Raw genomic sequence first — 17,802 nt, forward strand, 5'->3', positions numbered from 1 at the left:
AGGTCCCCCTCCCTCCTCCTATATATATGGGGCTTTTAGGGCAGATTTGAGACGACTTTCTCACGGCTGCCCGACCACATACCTCCATAGTTTTTCCTCTAGATCGCGTTTCTGCGGAGCTCGGGCGGAGCCCTGCTGAGACAAGATCATCACCAACCTCCGGAGCGCCGTCACGCTGTCGGAGAACTCTTCTACCTCTCCGTCTCTATTGCTGGATCAAGAAGGCCGAGATCATCGTCGAGCTGTACGTGTGCTGAACGCGGAGGTGCCGTCCGTTCGGTACTAGATCGTGGGACTGATCGCGGGATTGTTCGCGGGGCGGATCAAGGGACGTGAGGACGTTCCACTACATCAACCGCGATCTCTAATCGCTTCTGCTGTACGATCTACAAGGGTACGTAGATCACTCATCCCCTCTCGTAGATGGACATCACCATGATAGGTCTTCGTGCGCGTAGGAAAATTTTTGTTTCCGATGCGACGTTCCCCAACAGTGGTATCAGAGCTAGGTTCATGCGTAGATGTCTTCTCGAGTAGAACACAAAAGTTTTTGTGGGCGGTGATGTGCGTTTTGCTGCCCTCCTTAGTCTTTTCTTGATTCCGCGGTATTGTTGGATTCAAGCGGCTTGGACCGACATTACTCGTACGCTTACGAGAGACTGGTTTCATCGCTACGAGTAACCCCGTTGCTCAAAGATGACTGGCAAGTGTCGGTTTCTCCAACTTTAGTTGAATCGGATTTGACCGAGGAGGTCCTTGGATGAGGTTAAATAGCAACTCATATATCTCCGTTGTGGTGTTTGCGTAAGTAAGATGCGATCCTACTAGATACCCGTGGTCACCACGAAAAACATGCAACAGCAAAATTAGAGGACGTCTAACTTGTTTTTGCAGGGTATGATTGTGACGTGATATGGCCAACGATGTGATGTGATATATTGGATGTATGAGATGATCATGTTGTAATAGTTAATATTGACTTGCATGTCGATGGTACGGCAACCGGCAGGAGCCATAGGGTTGTCTTTATACTAACGTTTGTGCTTGCAGATGCGTTTACTATTTTGCTAGGATGTAGCTTTAGTAGTAATAGCATGAGTAGCACGACAACCCCGATGGCGACACGTTGATGGAGATCATGGTGCGGCGCCGGTGACAAGAAGATCGTGCCGGTGCTTTGGTGATGGAGATCAAGGAGCACGAGATGATGGCCATATCATGTCACTTATGAATTGCATGTGATGTTAATCCTTTTATGCACCTTATTTTGCTTAGAACGACGGTACCATTATGAGGTGATCTCTCACTAAAATTTCAAGAAGAAATTGTGTTCTCCCCGACTGTGCACCGTTGCTACAGTTCATCGTTTCGAGACACCACGTGATGATCGGGTGTGATAGACTCAACGTTCACATACAACGGGTGCAAAACAGTTGCGCACGCGGAACACTCGGGTTAAGCTTGACGAGCGTAGCATGTGCAGACATGGCCTCGGAACACATGAGACCGAAAGGTCGAGCATGAATCGTATAGTTGATATGATTAGCATAGAGATGCTTACCACTGAGACTATTCTCGACTCACGTGATGATCGGACTTGAGATAGTGGATTTGGATCATGTACCACTCAAATGACTAGAGAGATGTACTTTTTGAGTGGGAGTTCTTAAGTAATATGATTAAGTTGAACTCTAATTATCTTGAACATAGTCTAAGTCCACTTTGAATATATTTGTGTTGTAGATCATGGCTCACGCAAGTGTCATCCTCAATTTTAATACGTTCCTAGAGAAAGCTAAGTTGAAAGATGATGGAAGCAACTTTGTAGACTGGGCTCGTAATCTTAAGCTAATCTTACAAGCTGGAAAGAAGGATTATGTCCTTAATGCTGCGCTAGGAGATGAACCACCCGCTACGGCTGATCAGGATGTTAAGAACGCTTGGTTAGCGCGTAAGGAGGACTACTCAATAGTTCAATGTGCAGTCTTGTATGGCTTAGAACCAGGACTTCAACGTCGCTTTGAGCGTCATGGAGCATTTGAGATGTTCCAGGAGTTGAAGTTTATCTTTCAGAAGAACGCCCGGATCAAGAGGTATGAGACCTCCGATAAATTCTATGCTTGCAAGATGGAGGAAAACTCGTCTGTCAGTGAACATGTGCTCAAAATGTCTGGGTACTCAAACCGTCTAGCTGAACTGGGGATTGAACTCCCGCAAGAAGCTATCACTGACAGAATCCTCCAATCACTGCCGCCAAGCTTTAAAGGCTTTGTGTTGAACTACAACATGCAAGGGATGAACAAGTCTCCCGGCGAGTTGTTTGCGATGCTGAAAGTCGCAGAGTCTGAACTCCGTAAAGAGCATCAAGTGTTGATGGTCAGCAAGACCACTAGTTTCAAGAGAAACGGCAAAGGCAAGAAGGGCAATTCGAAGAAGAGCGGAAAGCCTGTTGCCAATCCGCCGAAGAAACCCAAGGCTGGACCTAAGCCTGAAACAGAGTGCTTCTATTGCAAGGGTATGGGTCACTGGAAGCGCAATTGCCCCAAGTATCTGGCAGATAAGAAGGCGGGCAAAGAGAAATCAGGTATATTTGATATACATGTTATTGATGTGTACTTAACCAGCTCTCGTAGTAGTGCCTGGGTATTCGATACCGGTTCTGTTGCTCACATTTGCAACTCGAAGCAGGAACTGCGGAATAGACGGAGGCTGGCAAAAGACGAAGTGACGATGCGCGTAGGAAACGGTTCCAAGGTTGATGCAATCGCCGTCGGCACCGTGTCACTTCAACTACCGTCGGGATTAGTGATGAACTTAAATCATTGTTATTTAGTGCCTGCGTTGAGCATGAACATTATATCTGGATCTTGTTTATTGCGAGACGGTTACTCTTTTAAGTCTGAGAATAATGGTTGTTCTATTTCTATGAGTAACATCTTTTATGGTCATGCACCGAATGTGAGAGGATTGTTCATATTGAATCTCGATAGCGATACGCATATACATAACATTGAGACCAAAAGAGTTAGAGTAAACAATGATAGCGCCATATTTTTGTGGCACTGCCGCTTGGGTCATATTGGTGTAAAGCGCATGAAGAAACTCCATGCTGATGGACTTTTGGAGTCACTTGACTTTGATTCACTTGACACGTGCGAACCATGCCTCATGGGCAAGATGACTAAAACTCCGTTCTCCGGAACAATGGAGCGTGCAAGTGACTTGTTGGAAATCATACATACCGATGTGTGTGGTCCAATGAGCGTGGAGGCACGCGGCGGATATCGTTACTTTCTCACCTTCACTGACGATTTAAGTAGATATGGTTATGTCTACTTGATGAAGCACAAGTCTGAAACATTTGAAAAGTTCAAGCAATTTCAGAGTGAAGTGGAAAATCATCGTAACAAGAAGATCAAGTTCCTACGGTCTGATCGTGGGGGTGAATATCTGAGTTTCGAGTTTGGTACTCACTTAAAACAATGTGGAATTGTTTCGCAGTTAACACCGCCTGGAACACCACAGCATAATGGTGTGTCCGAACGTCGTAATCGTACTTTGTTAGAAATGGTGCGATCTATGATGTCTCTTACTGATTTGCCGTTATCATTTTGGGGTTATGCATTAGAAACAGCTGCATTCACTTTAAATAGGGCACCATCGAAATCCGTTGAGACGACACCATACGGACTGTGGTATGGAAAAAGGCCAAAGTTGTCGTTTCTTAAAGTTTGGGGATGTGATGCTTATGTCCAAAAGCTTCAGCCTGAAAAGCTGGAACCCAAAGCGGAAAAGTGCGTCTTCATAGGTTACCCAAAAGAGACAGTTGGGTACACCTTCTATCTCAAATCCGAGGGCAAAGTGTTTGTTGCTAAGAACGGAACTTTTCTCGAGAAGGAGTTTCTCTCGAGAGAATTGAGTGGGAGGAAGATAGAACTTGACGAGGTTGTCGAACCTCTCATCCCTCTGGATGGTGGCGCAGGGCAAGGGGAAACCTCTGTCATTGCGACGCCGATTGAGGAGGAAGTTAATGATGATGATCATGAAACTCCAGTTCAAGTTTCTGTTGAACCACGCAGGTCGACGAGATCACGTGCTGTTCCAGAGTGGTACGGTAATCCCGTCTTATCAATCATGTTGTTAGACAACAATGAACCTGCAAATTATGAAGAAGCAACGGTGGGGCCAGATTCCAACAAATGGCTAGAAGCCATGAAATCCGAGATAGGATCCATGTATGAGAACAAAGTGTGGACTTTGGAGATACTGCCTGAAGGCCGCAAGGCTATTCAGAACAAATGGATCTTTAAGAAGAAGACGGACGCTGACGGTAATTTGACGGTTTATAAAGCTCGACTTGTGGCAAAGGGTTTTTCACAAGTTCCAGGAATTGACTACGATGAGGCTTTCTCTCCCGTAGCGATGCTTAAGTCCGTCAGAATCATGTTAGCAATAGCTGCATTTTTCGATTATGAAATCTGGCAGATGGATGTCAAAACGGCGTTCCTTAACGGTTTCCTTAAGGAAGAGTTGTATATGATGCAACCCGAAGGTTTTGTCGATCCTAAAAATGCTGACAAGGTGTGCAAGCTCCAGCGATCCATTTATGGACTGGTGCAAGCATCTCGGAGTTGGAACAAACGCTTTGATGAGGTGATCAAAGCATTCGGGTTTATACAAGTGGTTGGAGAATCTTGTATTTACAAGAAAGTGAGTGGGAGCTCTGTGGCGTTTCTAATATTATATGTGGATGACATATTACTGATTGGAAACAACGTAGAGCTTTTGGAGAGCATAAAAGGTTACTTAAATAAAAGTTTCTCTATAAAGGACCTAGGAGAAGCTGCTTACATTCTAGGCATTAAGATCTATAGGGATAGATCAAAACGCCTGATAGGACTTTCACAAAACACATACCTTGATAAAGTTTTGAAGAGGTTCAAAATGGAACAATCCAAGAAAGGGTTCTTGCCAGTGTTACAAGGTACGAGATTGAGTAAGACTCAATGCCCAGCAACTGATGAAGATAGAGAGCATATGCGCTCCGTCCCCTATGCTTCAGCCATAGGTTCTATCATGTATGCGATGCTGTGCACTAGACCGGATGTTAGCCTGGCCATAAGTATGGCAGGCAGGTTCCAGAGTAATCCAGGAGTGGATCACTGGACGACGGTCAAGAATATCCTGAAGTACCTGAAAAGGACTAAGGAGATGTTTCTCGTGTATGGAGGTGACGAAGAGCTCGCCGTAAAAGGTTACGTCGATGCAAGCTTTGACACAGATCCGGACGACTCTAAGTCGCAGACCGGATACGTATTTATTCTTAATGGGGGTGCAGTAAGCTGGTGCAGTTCCAAGCAAAGCGTCGTAGCAGATTCTACATGTGAAGCAGAGTACATGGCTGCCTCGGAGGCGGCTAAGGAGGGTGTCTGGATGAAGCAGTTCATGACGGATCTTGGAGTGGTGCCAAGTGCACTGGATCCAATAACCTTGTTCTGTGACAACACTGGTGCCATTGCCCTGGTAAAGGAACCAAGGTTTCACAAGAAGACCAGACACATCAAACGACACTTCAACCTCATCCGCGACTACGTCGAGGAGGAGGACGTAAATATATGCAAAGTGCACACGGATCTGAATGTAGCAGACCCGCTGACTAAACCTCTTCCACGGCCAAAACATGATCGACACCAGAACTGTATGGGTGTTAGATTTATTACAATGTAATTCACATGGTGATGTGAGGGCTAGATTATTGACTCTAGTGCAAGTGGGAGACTGTTGGAATTATGCCCTAGAGGCAATAATAAATGTATAGTTATTATTATAATTCCTGTATCAAGATAATAGTTTATTATCCATGCTATAATTGTATTGAATGAAGACTCATTTACATGTGTGGATACATAGACAAAACACCGTCCCTAGCATGCCTCTAGTTGGCTAGCCAGTTGATCGATGATAGTCAGTGTCTTCTCATTATGAACAAGGTGTTGTTGCTTGATAACTGGATCACGTCATTGGGAGAATCACGTGATGGACTAGACCCAAACTAATAGACGTAGCATGTTGATCGTGTCATTTTGTTGCTACTGTTTTCTGCGTGTCAAGTATTTATTCCTATGACCATGAGATCATATAACTCACTGACACCGGATGAATGCTTTGTGTGTATCAAACGTCACAACGTAACTGGGTGACTATAAAGATGCTCTACAGGTATCTCCGAAGGTGGTAGTTGAGTTAGTATGGATCAAGACTGGGATTTGTCACTCCGTGTGACGAAGAGGTATCTCGGGGCCCACTCGGTAATACAACATCACACACAAGCCTTGCAAGCAATGTAACTTAGTGTAAGTTGCGGGATCTTGTATTACGGAACGAGTAAAGAGACTTGCCGGTAAACGAGATTGAAATAGGTATGCGGATAGTGACGATCGAATCTCGGGCAAGTAACATACCGAAGGACAAAGGGAATGACATACGGGATTATACGAATCCTTGGCACTGAGGTTCAAACGATAAGATCTTCGTAGAATATGTAGGATCCAATATGGGCATCCAGGTCCCGCTATTGGATATTGACCGAGGATTCTCTCGGGTCATGTCTACATAGTTCTCGAACCCGCAGGGTCTGCACACTTAAGGTTCGACGTTGTTTTATGCGTATTTGAGTTATATGGTTGGTTACCGAATGTTGTTCGGAGTCCCGGATGAGATCACGGACGTCACGAGGGTTTCCGGAATGATCCGGAAACGAAGATTGATATATAGGATGACCTCATTTGATTACCGGAAGGTTTTCGGAGTTACCGGGAATGTACCGGGAATGACGAATGGGTTCCGGGGGTTCACCGGAGGGGGGCAACCCACTCCGGGGAAGCCCATAGGTATTTGGGGGGGTCACACCAGCCCTTAGTGGGCTGGTGGGACAGCCCACCAATCCCCTATGCGCCAAGGAAGAAAAAATCAAAGGAAAAGAAAAAAAAAAGAGAGGAAGTGGGAAGGGGGAAGGACTCCCTCCCACCAAACCAAGTAGGACTCGGTTTGGGGGGGGAGAGTCCTCCCCCATGGCTCGGCCGACCCCTTGGGGTTCCCTTGGACCCCAAGGCAAGGTCCCCCTCCCTCCTCCTATATATATGGGGCTTTTAGGGCAGATTTGAGACGACTTTCTCACGGCTGCCCGACCACATACCTCCATAGTTTTTCCTCTAGATCGCGTTTCTGCGGAGCTCGGGCGGAGCCCTGCTGAGACAAGATCATCACCAACCTCCGGAGCGCCGTCACGCTGTCGGAGAACTCTTCTACCTCTCCGTCTCTCTTGCTGGATCAAGAAGGCCGAGATCATCGTCGAGCTGTACGTGTGCTGAACGCGGAGGTGCCGTCCGTTCGGTACTAGATCGTGGGACTGATCGCGGGATTGCTCGCGGGGCAGATCGAGGGACGTGAGGACGTTCCACTACATCAACCGCGATCTCTAATCGCTTCTGCTGTACGATCTACAAGGGTACGTAGATCACTCATCCCCTCTCATAGATGGACATCACCATCATAGGTCTTCGTGCGCGTAGGAAAATTTTTGTTTCCCATGCGACGTTCCCCAACAGAAGGTCGGTACAATAATGGAATCGAGGGATGCTACATTCTTTGAGGATATATTTCCCATGAGAGATATGCAAAGCACTTCGAGACAGGAATCTGAGATAACTCCTGAGCCTGTCATTCCTATGGAATACTATGAACAAACACATGATGAAAATCCTGAGGAGGATGACGAGGAAGCCCGTGGTAGGGGCAAGAGACAAAGGACTGCAAAGACCTTTGGTGATGATTTCTTCGTATACCTCGTGGATGATATGTTGGGGAACGTCGCATGGGAAACAAAAATTTTCCTACGCGCATGAAGACCTATCATGGTGATGTCCATCTACGAGAGGGGATGAGTGATCTACGTACCCTTGTAGATCGTACAGCAGAAGTGTTAGAGAACGCGGTTGATGTAGTGGAACGTCCTCACGTCCCTCGATCCGCCCCGCGAACAATCCCGCGATCAGTCCCACGATCTAGTACCGAACGGACGACACCTCCGCGTTCAGCACACGTACAACTCGACGATGATCTCGGCCTTCTTGATCCAGCAAGAGAGACGGAGAGGTAGAAGAGTTCTCCGGCAGTGTCACGGCGCTCCGGAGGTTGGTGATGATCTTGTCTCAGCTGGGCTCCGCCCGAGCTCCGCAGAAACGCGATCTAGAGGAAAAACTATGGAGGTATGTGGTCGGGCAGCCGTGAGAAAGTCATCTCAAATCTGCCCTAAAAGCTCCATATATATAGGAGGAGGGAGGGGGACCTTGCCTTGGGGTCCAAGGGACCCTCAAGGGGTCGGCCGAGCCAAGGGGGGGAGGACTCCCCCCCCCCAAACCGAGTTGGACTTGGTTTGGTGGGAGGAGTCCCCCTCCCTTCCCACTTCCTCCCTCTTTTTTTTCTTTTCCTTTGATTTCTTTTTCTTGGCGCATAGGCCCACTTGGGGCTGTCCCACCAGCCCACTAAGGGCTGGTGTGTCTCCCCAAAGCCTATGGGCTTCCCCGGGGTGGGTTGCCCCCCCCCGATGAACTCCCGGAACCCATTCGTCATTCCCGGTACATTCCCGGTAACTCCGAAAACCTTCCGGTAATCAAATGAGGTAATCCTATATACCAATCTTCGTTTCCGGACCATTTCGGAAACCCTCGTGACGTCCGTGATCTCATCCGGGACTCCGAACAACATTCGGTAACCAACCATATAACTCAAATACGCATAAAACAACGTCGAACCTTAAGTGTGTAGACCCTGCGGGTTCGAGAACTATGTAGACATGACCCGAGAGACTCCTCGGTCAATATACAATAGCGGGACCTGGATAGCCATATTGGGTCCTACATATTCTACGAAGATCTTATCGTTTGAACCTTAGTGCCAAGGATTCGTATAATCCCGTATGTCATTCCCTTTGTCCTTCGGTATGTTACTTGCTCGAGACTCGATCGTCAGTATCCGCATACCTATTTCAATCTCGTTTACCGGCAAGTCTCTTTACTCGTTCCGTAATACAAGATCCCGCAACTTACACTAAGTTACATTGCTTGCAAGGCTTGTGTGTGATGTTGTATTACCGAGTGGGCCCCGAGATACCTCTCCGTCATACGGAGTGACAAATCCCAGTCTTGATCCATACTAACTCAACGAACACCTTCGGAGATACCTGTAGAGCATCTTTATAGTCACCCAGTTACGTTGCGACGTTTGATACACACAAAGCATTCCTCAGGTGTCCGCGAGTTATATGATCTCATGGTCATAGGAACAAATACTTGACACGCAGAAAACAGTAGCAACAAAATGACACGATCAACATGCTACGTCTATTAGTTTGGGTCTAGTCCATCACATGATTCTCCTAATGATGTGATCCCGTTATCAAGTAACAACACTTGCCTATGGCCAGGAAACCTTGGCCATCTTTGATCAACGAGCTAGTCAACTAGAGGCTTACTAGGGACAGTGTTTTGTCTATGTATCCACACAAGTATTGTGTTTCCAATCAATACAATTATAGCATAGATAATAAACGATTATCATGAACTAAGAAATATAATAATAACTAATTTATTATTGCCTCTAGGGCATATTTCCAACAGTCTCCCACTTGCACTAGAGTCAATAATCTAGTTCACATCACCATGTGATTCCAACGAATCCAACACCCATATAGTTATGGGGTCTGATCACGTCTTGCTCGTGAGAGAGGTTTTAGTCAACGGTTCTGAAACTTTCAGATCCGTGCGTTCTTTACAAATATTTATGTCATCTTATAGATGCTGCTACTACGTGCTATTCGGAAATGCTCCAAATATCTACTCTACTATACGAATCCGTTTCACTACTCATAGTTATTCGGATTAGTGTCAAAACTTGCATCGACATAACCCTTTACGACGAACTCTTTAACCACCTCCATAATCGAGAAAAATTCCTTAGTCCATTAGTTACTAAGGATAAATTTTGACCGCTGCTAGTGATTCAATCATGGATCACTCTCTGTACCTCTCAACATTCTTTGAGTCAAGGCACACATCAGGTGCGGTACACAGCATGGCATACTTTAGATTCTACGGCTAAGGCATAGAAGACGACCTTCGTCTATTCTCTTTATTCTGCCGTGGTCGGGTTTTGAGTCTTACTCAAATTCACACCTTACAACACAACCAAGAACTCCTTCTTTGCTGATCTATTTTTGAACTCATTCAAAAACTTGTCAAGGCATGCATCTTATTGAAACTTTCATTAAGCGCTTTTGATCCATCTCCATAGATCTTTGATGCTCAACGTTCAAGTAGCGCAATCCAGGTATTCCTTTGAAAACTCCTTTCAAACAACCTTGTATGCTTTACAGAAATTCTACATTACTTCTGATCCAAAATATGTCAACCACATATACTTATCAGAAATTCTATAGTGCTCCCACTCACTTCTTTGGAAATACAAGTTTCTCATAAACCTTGTACACACCCAAAATCTTTGATCATCTCATCAAAGTGCTTATTCCAACTCCGAGATGCTTGCACCAGTTCATTGAAGGATCACTGGAGCTTGCATACTTGCTAGTATCTTTAGGATCGACAAAACCTTCTGGTTGTATCACATACAATGTTCGCTCAAGGAAACCGTCGAGGAAACAATGTTTTGACATCCTACGTGCAATATTTCATAAATAATGCAGCAACTACTAACATAATTCTAACAGACCTTTAGCATCGCTACGAGTGAGAAAGACCCATCATAGTCAACTGTTTGATCTTGTCGAAAACATCTTTGCGACAAGTCGAGCTTTTCTTAATAGTGACTTATCACCATCATCGTCTGTCTTCTTTTAAAGATCCATTTTACTCAATAGTCCCATGACCATCAAGTAGTTCTACCAAAGTCTACACTTTGTTTTCACACATGGATCCTCTCTCGGATTTCATGGCTTCCAGCCATTTGTCGGAATCTGGGCCCACCATCGCTTTCTCCATAACTCGTAGGTTCACTGTTGCTCAACAACATGACCTCCAAGACAGGGTTACCGTACTACTCTACAGCAGTATGCGACCTTGTCGACCTACGAGGTTTGCAGTAACTTGATTCGAAGCTCAATGATCACCATCATCAGCTTCCACTTCAATTGGTGTAGGCGCCACAGGAACAACTTCCTACGCCCTGCTATACACTCGTTGAAGTGATGGTTCAATAACCTCATCAAGTTCTACTACCCTCCCACTCAATTCTTTCGAGAGAAACATTTTCTCGAGAAAGGATCCGTTTCTAGAAACAAACACTTTGCTTTCGGATCTGAGATGGGAGATGTACCCAACTATTTTGGATATCCTATGAAGATGCATTTATCCGCTTTGGGTTCGAGCTTATCAGACTGAAACTTTTTCACATAAGTGTCGAAGCCCCAAACTTTCAAGAAACGATAGTTTAGATTTCTCTAAACCTCAGTCTATACTGTGTCATCTCAACGGAAATACGTGGTGCCCTATTTAAAGTGAATGCGGTTGTCTCTAATGCATAACCCATAAACGATAGTGGTAATTCGATAAGAGACATCACAGCATGCACCATACTAAATAGTGCGTGGCTATGACGTTCATACACATCATCACACTATGATGTTTCCAGGTGGCATGAACTATGAAACAATTTCCACATTGTCTTAACTGTGTACCAAAACTCGTAACTCAGATATTCATTTCTATGATCATATCGTAGACAGTTCATCCTCTTGTTACGACGAACTTCACTCTGAAACGGAATTGAACTTTTTCAATATTTCAGACTTGTGATTCATTAAGTAAATACTCCTGTATCTACTCAAGTCGTCAGTGAAGTAAGAACATAATGATATCCACTGCGTGCCTCAGCACTTATTGGACTGCATACATCAAAATGTATCACTTCCAACAAGTTACTATCTTGTTTCATCTCAATGAAAACAAGGCCTTGCTCATGTGGTATGATTTGCATGTCACTAGTGATTCGAAATCAGGTGAGTAAAGATCCATCAGCATGGAGCCTCTTCATGCAATTTATACTAACATGACTCAAGCGGCAGTGCCACACTTAAGTGGTACTATCATCATTAACTCGTATCTTTTGGCACCAATGTGTAACACTACAATCGAGATTCAATAAACCATTGAAGGTGATTATTCAAGCAAATAGAGTAACCATTATTCTCCTTGAATGAATAATCGTATTGCAATAAACACGATCCAATCATGTTCATGCTTTAACGCAAGCACCAAATAACAATTATTTAGGTTCAACACCAATCCCGATGGTAGAGGGAGCGTGCGACATTTGATCATATCAACCTTGGAAACACTTCCAACACGTATCGTCACCTCGCCTTTAGCTAGTCTCCGTTTATGCCGTAGCTTTCATTTCGCGTTACTAATCACTTAGCAACCGAACCGGTATCCAATACCCTCGTGCTACTAGGAGTACTAGTAAAGTACACATCAACATTATGTATATCAAATATACTTCTCTCGACTTTTGCCAGCCTTCTTATCTACCAAGTATCTAGAGTTGCTCCGCCTCAGTGACTGTTCCCCTTATTATAGAAGCACTTAGTCTCGGGTTTGGGTTTAATCTTGGGTCTCTTCATTAGCGCAGCAACTGTTTTGCCGTTTCACGAAGTATCCCTTCTAGCCCTCGCCTTTCTTGAAACTTAGTGGTTTTTCAAACCATCAACTATTGATGCTCCTTCTTGATTTCTACTTTCGCACTGTCAAACGTCGCGAATCGCTCAAGGATCATTGTATCTATCCTTGATATGTTATAGTTCATCACGAAGCTCTCAAAGCTTGGTGGCAGTGACTTTTTGGAGAACCATCACTATCTCATCTGGAAGATTAGCTCCCACTTGATTCAAGTGATTGTCGTACTCAGACAATCTGAGCACACGCTCAACGATTGAGCTTTTCTCCTCTACTTTGTGGTCAAAGAATCTTGTTGGAGGTCTCGTACCTCTTAACAAGGGCACAAGCATGAAATCACAATTTCATCTCTTTAGAACATCACTTATGTTCCGTGACGTTTTAAAACGTTTTCGGTGCCTTGCTTCTAAGCCGTTAAGTACTTTGCACTGAACTATCGTGTAGTCATCAGAAACGTGTATGTCGGATGTTCACAGCATCCACAGACGACGCTCGAGGTGCAGCACACCGAGTGGTGCATTAAGGACATAAGCCTTCTGCGCAGCAACGAGGACAATCCTCGGTTTTACAGACTCAGTCTGCAAAGTTTGCTACTATCAATTTTCAACTAAATTTTCTCTAGGAACATATAAAAAACAGTAGAGCTATAGCGCAAGCTACATCGTAATTCGCAAAGACCATTAGACTATGTTCATGACAATTAGTTTAATTAATCATATTACTTAAGAACTCCCACTCAAAAAGTACATCTCTCTAGTCATTTGAGTGGTACATGATCCAAATCCGCTATCTCAAGTCCGATCATCACGTGAGTCGAGAATAGTTTCAGTGGTAAGCATCTCTATGCTAATCATATCAACTATACGATTCATGCTCGACCTTTCGGTCTCATGTGTTCCGAGGCCATGTCTGCACATGCTAGGCTCATCAAGCTTAACCCGAGTGTTCCGCGTGCGCAACTGTTTTGCACCCGTTGTATGTGAACGTTGAGTCTATCACACCCGATCATCACGTGGTGTCTCGAAACGACGAACTGTAGCAACGGTGCACAGTCAGGGAGAACACAATTTCGTCTTGAAATTTTAGTGAGAGATCACCTCATAATGCTACCGTCGTTCTAAGCAAAATAAGGTGCATAAAAGGATTAACATCACATGCAATTCATAAGTGACATGATATGGCCATCATCACGTGCTTCTTGATCTCCATCACCAAAGCACCGGCACGATCTTCTTGTCACCGGCGCCACACCATGATCATCCATCAACGTGTTGCCATCGGGGTTGTCGCGCTACTTATGCTATTACTACTAAAGCTACATCCTAGCAAAATAGTAAACGCATCTGCAAGCACAAACGTTAGTATAAAGACAACCCTATGGCTCCTGCCGGTTGCCGTACCATCGACGTGCAAGTCGATATTTCTATTACAACATGATCATCTCATACATCCAATATATCACATCACATCATTGGCCATATCAGATCACAATCATACCCTGCAAAAACAAGTTAGACGTCCTCTAATTTTGTTGTTGCATGTTTTACGTGGTGACCAAGGGTATCTAGTAGGATCGCATCTTACTTACGCAAACACCACAACGGAGATATATGAGTTGCTATTTAACCTCATCCAAGGACCTCCTCGGTCAAATCCGATTCAACTAAAGTTGGAGAAACCGTCACTTGCCAGTCATCTTTGAGCAAAGGGGGTTACTTGTAACGATGAAACCAGTCTCTCGTAAGCGTACGAGTAATGTCGGTCCAAGCCGCTTCAATCCAACAATACCGCGGAATCAAGAAAAGACTAAGGAGGGCAGCAAAACGCACATCACCGCCCACAAAAACTTTTGTGTTCTACTCGAGAAGACATCTACGCATGAACCTGGCTCTGATACCACTGTTGGGGAACGTCGCATGGGAAACAAAAAATTTCCTACGCGCACGAAGACCTATCATGGTGATGTCCATCTACGAGAGGGGATGAGTGATCTACGTACCCTTGTAGATCGTACAGCAGAAGCGTTAGAGAACGCGTTTGATGTAGTGGAACGTCCTCACGTCCCTCGATCCGCCCCGCGAACAATCCCGCGATCAGTCCCACGATCTAGTACCGAACGGACGGCACCTCCGCGTTCAGCACACGTACAGCTCGACGATGATCTCGGCCTTCTTGATCCAGCAAGAGAGACGGAGAGGTAGAAGATTTCTCCGGCAGCGTGACGGCGCTCCGGAGGTTGGTGATGATCTTGTCTCAACAGGGCTCCGCCCGAGCTCCGCAGAAACGCGATCTAGAGGAAAAACTATGGAGGTATGTGGTCGGGCAGCCGTGAGAAAGTCGTCTCAAATCTGCCCTAAAAGCTCCATATATATAGGAGGAGGGAGGGGGACCTTGCCTTGGGGTCCAAGGGACCCTCAAGGGGTCGGCCGAGCCAAGGGGGGGAGGACTCCCCCCCCAAACCGAGTTGGACTTGGTTTGGTGGGAGGAGTCCCCCTCCCTTCCCACTTCCTCCCTCTTTTTTTTTTCTTTTCCTTTGATTTCTTTTTCTTGGCGCATAGGCCCACTTGGGGCTGTCCCACCAGCCCACTAAGGGCTGGTGTGTCTCCCCAAAGCCTATGGGCTTCCCCGGGGTGGGTTGCCCCCCCGGTGAACTCCCGGAACCCATTCGTCATTCCCGGTACATTCCCGGTAACTCCGAAAACCTTCCGGTAATCAAATGAGGTAATCCTATATATCAATCTTCGTTTCCGGACCATTTCGGAAACCCTCGTGACGTCCGTGATCTCATCCGGGACTCCGAACAACATTCGGTAACCAACCATATAACTCAAATACGCATAAAACAACGTCGAACCTTAAGTGTGTAGACCCTGCGGGTTCGAGAACTATGTAGACATGACCCGAGAGACTCCTCGGTCAATATCCAATAGCGGGACCTGGATGCCCATATTGGATCCTACATATTCTACGAAGATCTTATCGTTTGAACCTCAGTGCCAAGGATTCGTATAATCCCGTATGTCATTCCCTTTGTCCTTCGGTATGTTACTTGCTCGAGACTCGATCGTGAGTATCCGCATACCTATTTCAATCTCGTTTACCGGCAAGTCTCTTTACTCGTTCCGTAATACAAGATCCCGCAACTTACACTAAGTTACATTGCTTGCAAGGCTTGTGTGTGATGTTGTATTACCGAGTGGGCCCCGAGATACCTCTCCGTCATACGGAGTGACAAATCCCAGTCTTGATCCATACTAACTCAACGAACACCTTCGGAGATACCTGTAGAGCATCTTTATAGTCACTCAGTTACGTTGCGACGTTTGATACACACAAAGCATTCCTCCGGTGTCCGTGAGTTATATGATCTCATGGTCATAGGAACAAATACTTGACACGCAGAAAACAGTAGCAACAAAATGACACGATCAACATGCTACGTCTATTAGTTTGGGTCTAGTCCATCACATGATTCTCCTAATGATGTGATCCCGTTATCAAGTAACAACACTTGCCTATGGCCAGGAAACCTTGGCCATCTTTGATCAACGAGCTAGTCAACTAGAGGCTTACTAGGAACAGTGTTTTGTCTATGTATCCACACAAGTATTGTGTTTCCAATCAATACAATTATAGCATAGATAATAAACGATTATCATGAACAAAGAAATATAATAATAACTAATTTATTATTGCCTCTAGGGCATATTTCCAACATGATAATCCCACTTCTAATTCAGAAGCGTATGCTTCTCCAGATGCTGATTACTGGAAAGCTGCGGTCCGTAGCGAGATGGATTCCATCATGGCTAACGGGACATGGGAAATCACTGATCGTCCCTATGGTTGTAAAGCATTGGGATGCAAGTGGGTGTTCAAAAAGAAGCTTAGGCCCGATGGTACGATTGAAAAGTACAAGGCTAGGCTTGTGGCCAAGGGCTATGCCCAGAAAGAAGAAGAAGATTTCTTTGATACTTACTCACCTGTGGCTAGACTGACCACCATTCGAGTACTACTCACATTGGCGGCCTCTCATGGTCTTCTCATTCATCAAATGGACGTTAAGACGGCTTTCCTGAATGGAGAGTTAAATGAGGAAATCTATATGCAACAGCCAGATGGCTTTGTGATAGAAGGTCAGGAAGAAAAGGTGTGTAAGTTGCTGAAATCTTTATATGGTCTGAGACAAGCACCTAAGCAATGGCATGAGAAGTTTAATACAACTCTGACATCTGTTGGCTTCGTTGTTAATGAAGCTGACAAATGTGTATACTATCGCCATGGTGGGGGCGAAGGAGTTATATTGTGCTTGTATGTTGATGACATACTGATATTTGGAACCAACCTCAAAGTAATTGAGGAGGTTAAGTCTTTTCTGTCTCAAAACTTTGAGATGAAGGACCTTGGGGTGGCTGATGTTATCTTGAACATCAAGCTATTGAGAGATGATGAGGGTGGGATTACACTTCTGCAATCCCACTATGTTGAGAAGATTTTGAGTCGCTTTGGATATTCAGACTGCAAAATTTCTCAAACACCATATGATCCTAGTGTGCTTATTCGAAAGTTTAAAGGCACAACTATAGATCAATTGAGATTCTCTCAAATTATCGGTTTGCTTATGTACCTAGCTAGCGCAACGAGGTCTGACATCGCGTTTGCCGTGAGCAAACTTAGCCGGTTTGTTGCAAATCCGGGCGATGTTCATTGGCGTGCTGTTGAAAGAATTATGCGCTACTTGAAAGATACTGTCAACCACGGGCTTCACTATACGGGATTCCCATCGGTACTTGAAGGGTATAGTGATGCGAATTGGATCTCTGATGCTGATGAGATGAAGGCCACCACTGGGTATATGTTTACTCTTGGGGGTGGTGCTGTTTCCTGGAAGTCTTGCAAGCAAACGATCTTAACGAGATCGACAATGGAAGCAGAATTAACAGCATTAGACACATCTGGTGTCGAAGCAGAATTTCTTCGAGATCTTTTGATGGACTTACCTGTGGTTGAGAAGCCGGTTCCGGCTATCCATATGAACTGCGATAATCAGACGGTT

Source organism: Hordeum vulgare, chromosome 3H (genome assembly GCF_904849725.1).
Source record: "Hordeum vulgare subsp. vulgare chromosome 3H, MorexV3_pseudomolecules_assembly, whole genome shotgun sequence".
NCBI classification, from domain to species: Eukaryota; Viridiplantae; Streptophyta; class Magnoliopsida; order Poales; family Poaceae; genus Hordeum; species Hordeum vulgare.